This window comes from Balaenoptera ricei, chromosome 6, assembly GCF_028023285.1.
Source record: "Balaenoptera ricei isolate mBalRic1 chromosome 6, mBalRic1.hap2, whole genome shotgun sequence".
In the NCBI taxonomy this organism is placed as follows: Eukaryota; Metazoa; Chordata; class Mammalia; order Artiodactyla; family Balaenopteridae; genus Balaenoptera; species Balaenoptera ricei.
This window is the reverse complement of record NC_082644.1, coordinates 49169564-49177788: the sequence shown is the minus strand read 5'-3', so window position 1 is coordinate 49177788 and position 8225 is coordinate 49169564.

Here is an 8225-nt window from a genome sequence, read left to right as displayed (position 1 = left end):
AGAAGAAACTATTGGAAATGTAATGAAAACATAATGAAGTCAACCTTCTTGCTTACCAAGTGGGATTTTACAGCACAGTTAATTGGATGTCAGTGTGAAATGTTGACAGACAGAGAACAGAATGGAGGGAGAGACTTAAAGAGAGAATGATTTTATCTAAGCATTTATATTTGCAAAAGTAGCTTTAACCATCTGGATATTTGCAATCACGTAGATAAAACATATAGCTGGATGAGCTTTTAGGTTTTCATCTAGATTTCCCTGTGTCCTCTCCAGGGCTTAGACAAAAATGGACACTCAATAGGCACTCAGTAAATACTCACTGATTAATATTTGCTATTCTGTACCAAAAATCATAGGCTCTCTCTGTTGGAGATTGGGATATAAAATGTCAGCCAGCTTTCTTCTTTTCATTTTTTTTACGTGTTTGAAAAGAGTGGGGCTTTCGTCAATTTTTTAAAGTTTTATTTGTATATGATTCACATACATACAATTCACCACTTAAAGTATACAATTCAGTGTTTTCTTATTCTATTCACAACCGTGACTACTGCAATCTAATTTACAAACATTTTGGTTCCCACAAAAGAAATCCCATACATGCTAGCAGTTAACCTTGATTTTTCCCATGCCCACCTCTGCCAGTCCTAAGCAACCACTAATCTACTTTCTGTCTGTATATATTTGCCTATTTTTGATGTTTCATATGAATGGAATCACAAAATATGTGACCTTTGTGACTGCCTTTTTCAGTTAACATAATATTTTCAATGTTCCTCCATGTTTTAACATGTATTATCTATTTGTATTGCCAAATAATATTTCACTGCATGAATATACCGCATTTGATTTATCCATTCATCAGTTGATAGACATTTTGGTTGTTTCCACTTTGGGACTATTGCAGATAATGCTGCTCTGAATATTGACATACAAGTTTTGTGTGGATATTTGTCTTCATTTCTCTTGGATATTTACTCGGGAGTACACTTGCTGAGTCATATGATAACTCTCTGTTTAACCTCTTGAGGAACTACTAGACTGTTTTCCAAAGTGGCTACACCATTTTAAAATCCCACCAGGAGTGTATGAGGGTTCCAGATTCTCCAGTATTACAGGCCTCCTGCACCTGGAGGAGAGCTTTTTCCCTACAAGTGGAGGCTGAGTCAGGGAAAAGAGACCCAGTCCACCAGGCCTGCTCCGCTTGTCTGAAATTAGAGCTTCTATAAAATGGAGCTGGTGGAGGATGAGAAAGGCCAGCAACCTGCTCCTGCTGGGGTGAAACCATAGGCCCAGGCTGGGAACTGGCAAGAAAGGGAACCCCTGTCTTCTTGGTGGTACACATTGGGAGTAGAACTCTTGCAGCACAGAGAGGTGAAGGGAAAGAGTGGCCCAAATGCCACAGACTCTCCCTAGTCTTACCGAGATTCAGTAAATTTTCTTGAATAAATGATTCTCCAGTCTCTATATATCTTTAGAACAATTCCGAAGACTTGGAATGATTGTTTTCTGTATATATTATTTTCACCAGTTAAATTGTTCTGATGTGAAGAATGTCTGTGGAGGTCTTTGCTCCTCTGTTCTAGAAGTTTTCCCCCATTTCACTTTTTTAAATCACTTTCTCGTCCTCTGATACTTTTTGACTTGAAGTAGTTTCTCTGAACTTGGTGACTGATACTCAATTAGCTATCAAATATACTGTTTATACATCACTGACATTTCATAAGAAACAATAGAGACCAGTCAATATAGCATCATATAGCGAGTGGAATTATTCTTCAAAATCAAGGTAAATAAAGACATTTTCAGATAAAAGAAAAGATTTTTTTTGTGTCAGCATACTGACACTTCAATAAATGATAAGTTTTTCAGGCTGAAGGGAAATAGCAGATGGAAATTCCGAACTTTTGTAATGAATGAAAACCACTGGAAATAGGAAATACATAGCAAATGGTAAGACTATATATTCACTGCTTTAAAACACATATGACTATTCTAAGCAAAACTTACAGCATTATCTTGAGAGCTTAGAGAGTGTGTAGATGTGATACATATGACAGCAATTGCATGAAGTGTGGATTGGAGGTAAATGGACCTGCAAAATCACAAAGCTTTTACATTTTTATGAGAAGTTCTACAATATTAACTCTAAATGGACTATGAGGAGTTAGCAATACATAGTGTAAATCCTAGTGAAAACACAAAAACATTAATGCAAAGAAATGTAACTTAAAAACCAAGTGATAAATAAATCTGAAAACATCCAAGTAATCAAAAATAAGATAAGAGGAAAGAGAAACAATAAGTAGAGGGAACAAACATAAAATAAATAAAAGTTTATAAACCTAAATCCAATTATATTAATATTACATTATATATTAACAGAATGAACACACACAAAGAGAGTATCAGAATGGATAAAAATGCAAAATCCAACCACATGCTGTCTATAAGATTGCATTTTCAACATAATGACACATGGAGGTTGAAAATAACTGGGTGGAAAAATAAAGCATAGAAATTGTAAGCATAAGAAGATTAGAATAGCTATATTAATATTAACTAAAGTAGACTTCAAGACAAAGTAGATTGTATTATTAAAGCAAAAGAGGGATGTTTCTTAACAATTAAATGGTTAATTTGTCAGAAAGATGAGACAATATATATTGCCTAATAAGAGAATTTCAAAATCCATGAAGAAATGTTTGACAGAAGTAAATGAAGAAATAGATAATCCAAGAGTCAGGCTAGGAAAATCTTTTCTTTCCACAATTAATAGAACTCTAGACAGAAAGACCAGTAATGATATAGAGGACCTAAACCACTCTGTTAACCACCGTGAATCAATAGCCATAGAACACTGTACTCAACAACTACACAAAATACACTTTTTGAAGCACACGTGGCATATTCACAAGGTAGACACTATATGGTAAGCCACAAAACAAATCTAAATAAACTTAAATGCTGACACCACAGTATGTTTTCTAACTATAATACCATTAAATTTAAGTTCAATGACAACATGTTTACAAAACCCCAAGTATTTGTAAATTAAAGTATACAGTTCTTTTTTTTAAATTAAAATTATTTTTTAATTTTAAATTAAAAAAAAATTTTTTTTTTATTTTTTATTTTATATTGGAGTATCATTGACTAACAATGTTGTGTTAGTTTCAGGTGTACAGCAAAGTGATCCAGTTATACATATACAAGTATCTATTCTTTTTCAAATTCTTTTCCCATTTAGGTTATTACAGAATACTGAGCAGAGTTCCCTGTGCTATACAGTAGGTCCTTGTTGGTTATCTATTTTAAATACAGCAGTGTGCACATGTCAATCCCAAACTCCCAATCTATCCCGCCTCCACCTCCCCACCCCGTAACCATAAGTTCATCCTCTAAGTCTGTGAGTCTGTTTCTGTTTGGTAAATAAGTTCATTTGTATCATTTTTTTTTTTTTTTAGATTTTGCATATAAGAATATCATATGATAGTTGTCTTTCTCTGTCTGACTTAATTCACTTAGTATGATAATCTTCAGGTCCATCCATGTTGCTGCAAATGGCATTACTGCATTCTTTTTAATGGCTGGATAATATTCCATTGAATTTATGTACCACATCTTATTTATCCATTCATCTGTCAGTGGATATGTAGGTTGCTTCCATGTCTTGACTATTGTAAACAGTGCTGCAGTGAACACTGGGGTGCGTGTATCCTTTCAAACCATTGTTTTCTCCAAATATATGCCCAGGAGTGGGATTGTTGAATCATATGATAGCTCTATTTTTAGTTTTTTAAGGAACCTCCATTCTGTTCTCCATAGTGGCTACACCAATTTACATTCTCGCCAAACAGTGTAGGAGGGTTCCCTTTTCTCCACACCCTTTCCAGCATTTATTGTTTGTAGATTTTTTGATGATAGCCATTCTGACTGGTGTGAGGTGATATCTCATTGTAGTTTGATTTGCATTTCTCTAATAATTAGCACTATTGAGCATTTTTTCATGTGCCTCTTGGCCATATCTATGTCTTCTTTGGAGAAATGTCTATTTAGATCTTCTGCCAATTTATTGACTGGGTTGTTTGTTTTCTTGATATTGAACCACATGAGCTGTTTTTAAATCTTGGAGACTAATCCATTGTTGGTCACATAGTTTGCAAATATTTTCTCCCATTCTATGGGCTGTCTTTTTGTTGTGTTTATGGTTTCCCTTGCTATGCAAAAGCTTTTGAGTTTAATTAGGTCCCATTTGTTTATTTTTGTTTTTATTTCCATTACTCCAGGAGATGGATCGAAAAAGATATTGCTGTGATTTATGTCAGGGAGTGTTCTGGCTATGTTTTCCTTTAAGAGTTTTATAATATCCGGTCTTACATTTAGGTCTTTAATTCATTTTGAGTTTATTTTTGGGTATGGTGTTAAAAAATGTTCTAATTTCATTTTTTTTACGTGTAGCTGTCCAGTTTTCCCAGCACCATTTATTGAAGAGACTGTCTTTTCTCCATTGTATAGTCTTGCCTCCTTTGTCATAAGTTAATTGACCATAGGCGTGCGGGTTTATTTCTGGGCTCTCTATCCTGTTCCATTGATCTATATTTCTGTTTCTGTGCCAGTACCTTACTGTTTTGATGACTGTAGCTTTGTAGCATAGTCTGAAGTCAGAAAGCCTGATTCCTCCAGCTCTGTTTTTCTTTCTCAAGATTGCTTTGTCTATGCGGAGTCTTTTGTGTCTCCATACAAATTTTAAGATTTTTTTTGTTCTAGTTCTGTGAAAAATGCCAGTGGTAGCTTGATAGGGATTGCATTCAATCTGTAGATTGCCTTGAGTAGTATAGTCATTTTGACAATATTGATTCTTCTAATCCAAGAAAACAGTATATCTTTCGATCTGTTTGTCTCATCTTTGATTTCTTTCATCAGCATCTTACAGTTTTCAGAGTACAGGTCTTGCCTCCTTAGGTAGGTTTATTCCTAGGTATTTTATTCCTTTTGATGTGGTGGTAAATGGGATGGTTTCTTAAATTTCTCTTTCTGAACTTCCATTGTTAGTGTATAGAAATGCAAGAGATTTCTGCATATTAATTTGGTATCCTGCAACTTTACCAAATTCGTTGATGATCTCTAGTAGTTTCCTGGTAGCATCTTTGGGATTTTCTATGTATAGTGTCATATCATCTGCAAACAGTGACAGTTTAACTTCTTTTCCAACTTGGATTTCTTTTATTTCTTTTTCTTCTCTGATTGCCGTGGCTAGGACTTCCAAAACTATGTTGAATAAAAGTGGTGAGAGTGGACGTCCTTGTCTTGTTCCTAATCTTAGAGGAAATGCTTTCAATTTTTCACCATTGAGAATGATGTTTGCTGTGGGTTTGTCATATATGGCCTTTATTATGTTGAGGTATGTTCCCTCTATGTCCACTTTCTGGAGAGTTTTTATCATAAATGGGTGTTGAATTTTGTCAAAAGCTTTTTCTGCATCTATTGAGATGATCATATGGTTTTTATTCTTCAATTTGTTGATGTGGTTGATTTGCAGATATTTAAAAATCCATGCATCCCTGGGATAAATCCCACTTAATCATGGTGTATGATCCTTTTAATGTATTGTGGAATTTGGTTTGCTAGTATTTTGTTGAGGATTTTTGTGTCTATGTTCATCCGTGATATTGGCCTGTAATTTTCTTTTTTGTGTTATCTTTTTCTGGTTGTGATATCAGGGTGATGGTAGGCTCATAGAATGAGTTTGGAGGTGTTCCTTCTACTAACTTTGGGTTTTGTTTGTTCTTCTTTCTCTAGTTGCTTTAGGTGTAAAGTTAGGTTGTTTGAGATTTTTCTTGTTTCCTGAGGTAAGATTGTATTTCTATACACTTCCCTCTTAGAACTACTTTTGCTGCACCCCATAGGTTTTGGATTGTTGTACTCTCATTTTCATTTGTCTCTAGGTATTTTTTTATTTACTCTTTGATTTCTTCAGTGATCCATTGGTTGTTTAGTAGCATATTGTTTAGCCTCCATGTGCTTGTGGGTTTTTTTTTTACAGTTTTTTCCTTGTAGTTGTTTTGTAATATCATAGTATTTTGGTCAGAAAGGATGCTTGATATAATTTCAATTTTCTTAAATTTACTGAGGCTTGCTTTGTGGCCCAGCATGTGATCAACCCTGGAGAACTATTGATATGTATGTTCTTATTGCCTTTCCACTAATTGCTTTGGGTATATGTTTGTAGGTCTTTTTTCTTCCCTTCCTCTTTTGTTCTTTTCTCTCGTGATTTGATAGCTAACTTTAGTGTTGTGTTTGGATTCCTTTTTCTTTTTTGTGTGTGTGTATCTATTGCAGATTTTAGGTTTGTGGTTACCATGAGGTTCTGATATAGCAGTCTATATATAAACAAGAATGTTTTAAGTTGCTGGTCTTTTAATTTCAAATGCATTTCCAGTATCCTGCATTTGTGCTCTCCTCTTCTCACAATTGCTGGTTTTTATATCATATATGTGTGCAGATGATTTCCTACCTTTACTGTATGTTTGCCTTTACTGGTGAGCTTTTCCATTCATAAATTTCTTGTTTCTAGTTGTGGCCTTTTCTTTTCTGCCTAGAGAAGTTCTTTTAGCATTTGTTGCAAAGCTGAACTGGTGGTGCTGAATTCTCTTAGCTTTTCCTTTTCTGTAAAGCTTTTGATTTCTCTGTTGAATCTGAATGAGAGCCTTGCTGGGTAGAGTATTTTTGGTTGTAGGTTCTTCTCTTTCCTCACTTTAAATATTTTGTGCCACTCCCTTCTGGCCTGCAGAGTTTCTGCTGAGAAATCAGCTGATAATCTTATGGGAGTTCCCTTGTAGGTTATTTGTTGCTTTACCCTTGTTGGTTTTAATATTTTTCCTTTATCTTTAATTTTTGTCAGTTTGATTACTCTGTGTCTCAGCATGTTCCTCCCTGGGTTTATCCCTCCTGCGACTCTCTGCACTTCCTGGACTTGGGTGACTGTTTCCTTTCCCATGTTAGGGAAGTTTTCAGCTATTATCTCTTCCAGTATTTACTCAGGTCCTTTCTCTCTCTCTTCTCCTTCTGGGACCCCTATAATGTGAATGTTGGTGCATTTAATGTTGTGTCAGTGGTCTCTTATACGATCCTCATTTCTTTTCATTCTTTTTTCTTTGTTCTGTTCCACAGCAGTGATTTCCATCATTCTGTCTTCCAGCTCCCTTATCCATACTTCTGCCTCAGTTATTCTGCTGTCGACTCCTTCTAGTGTATTTTTCATTTCAGCTATTGTATTGTTCATCTCTGTTTGTTCTTTAGTTCTTCTAGGTCTTTGTTAAACATTTCTTATATCTTCTCAATCTGTGCCTCCATGCTTTTTCTGAGATCTTGGATCTTCTTTGCTATCATTACTCTGAATTCTTTCTCAGGTAGATTGCCTCTCTCCACTTGACTTAGTTGTTCTTCTGGGGTTTTATCTCATTTCTTCATCTGGGACATATTCCTTTGCCATCTCATTTTTCCTACATTTATGTGATTGCGGTTCCCTTTCTGCAGGCTGCAGGGTTATAGTTCTTCTTGCTTCTGCTGTCTGGCCCCTAGTGGATGATGCTGTCTAAGAGGCTTGTGCAGGCTTCCTAGTGGGAGGACTGGTACCTGCCCATTGGTGGGTGGAGCTGTGTCTTATCCCTCTCATGGGCAGGGCCGGGTCAGGGGGTGTGTTTATCATCGGGCAGCTGTTTATTTAGGAAGACTTTAAGCAGCCTGTATGCTGATGGGTGGGGCTGTGTTCCCACCCTGTTGGTTGTTTGGCCTGAGGTGTCCCAGCACTGGAGCCTACAGTCTGTTGGGTGGGGCCAGGTCTTGGGGAGAAAATGGCGGCCTCCAGGAAGGCCTATGCCAATGAGTACTCCCCAGAACTACCACTGCCAGTGTCCTTGTCCCCACCGTGAGCCACAACTGACCCCCGCCTCTGCAGGAGACCTCCAATATTAGCAGGTAGGTCTGGCCGAGTGTCTTATGAGAGCACTGCTACTTTCTGTGGGTCCTGGTGTGCACGAGACCTTGTGTGCGCTCTCCAAGAGTGGAGTTTCTGTTTCCCCCAGTCCTGTGGAATTCCTGAAATCAAACTCCACTGGCCTTCAAACCCTGCTGGCCTTCAAATGCTCCAGGGGCTCCTCCTCCTGTTGCCAGAACCCCAGGCTGGGGAGTCTGACATGGGGCTTAGAACTTTCACTCCTGTG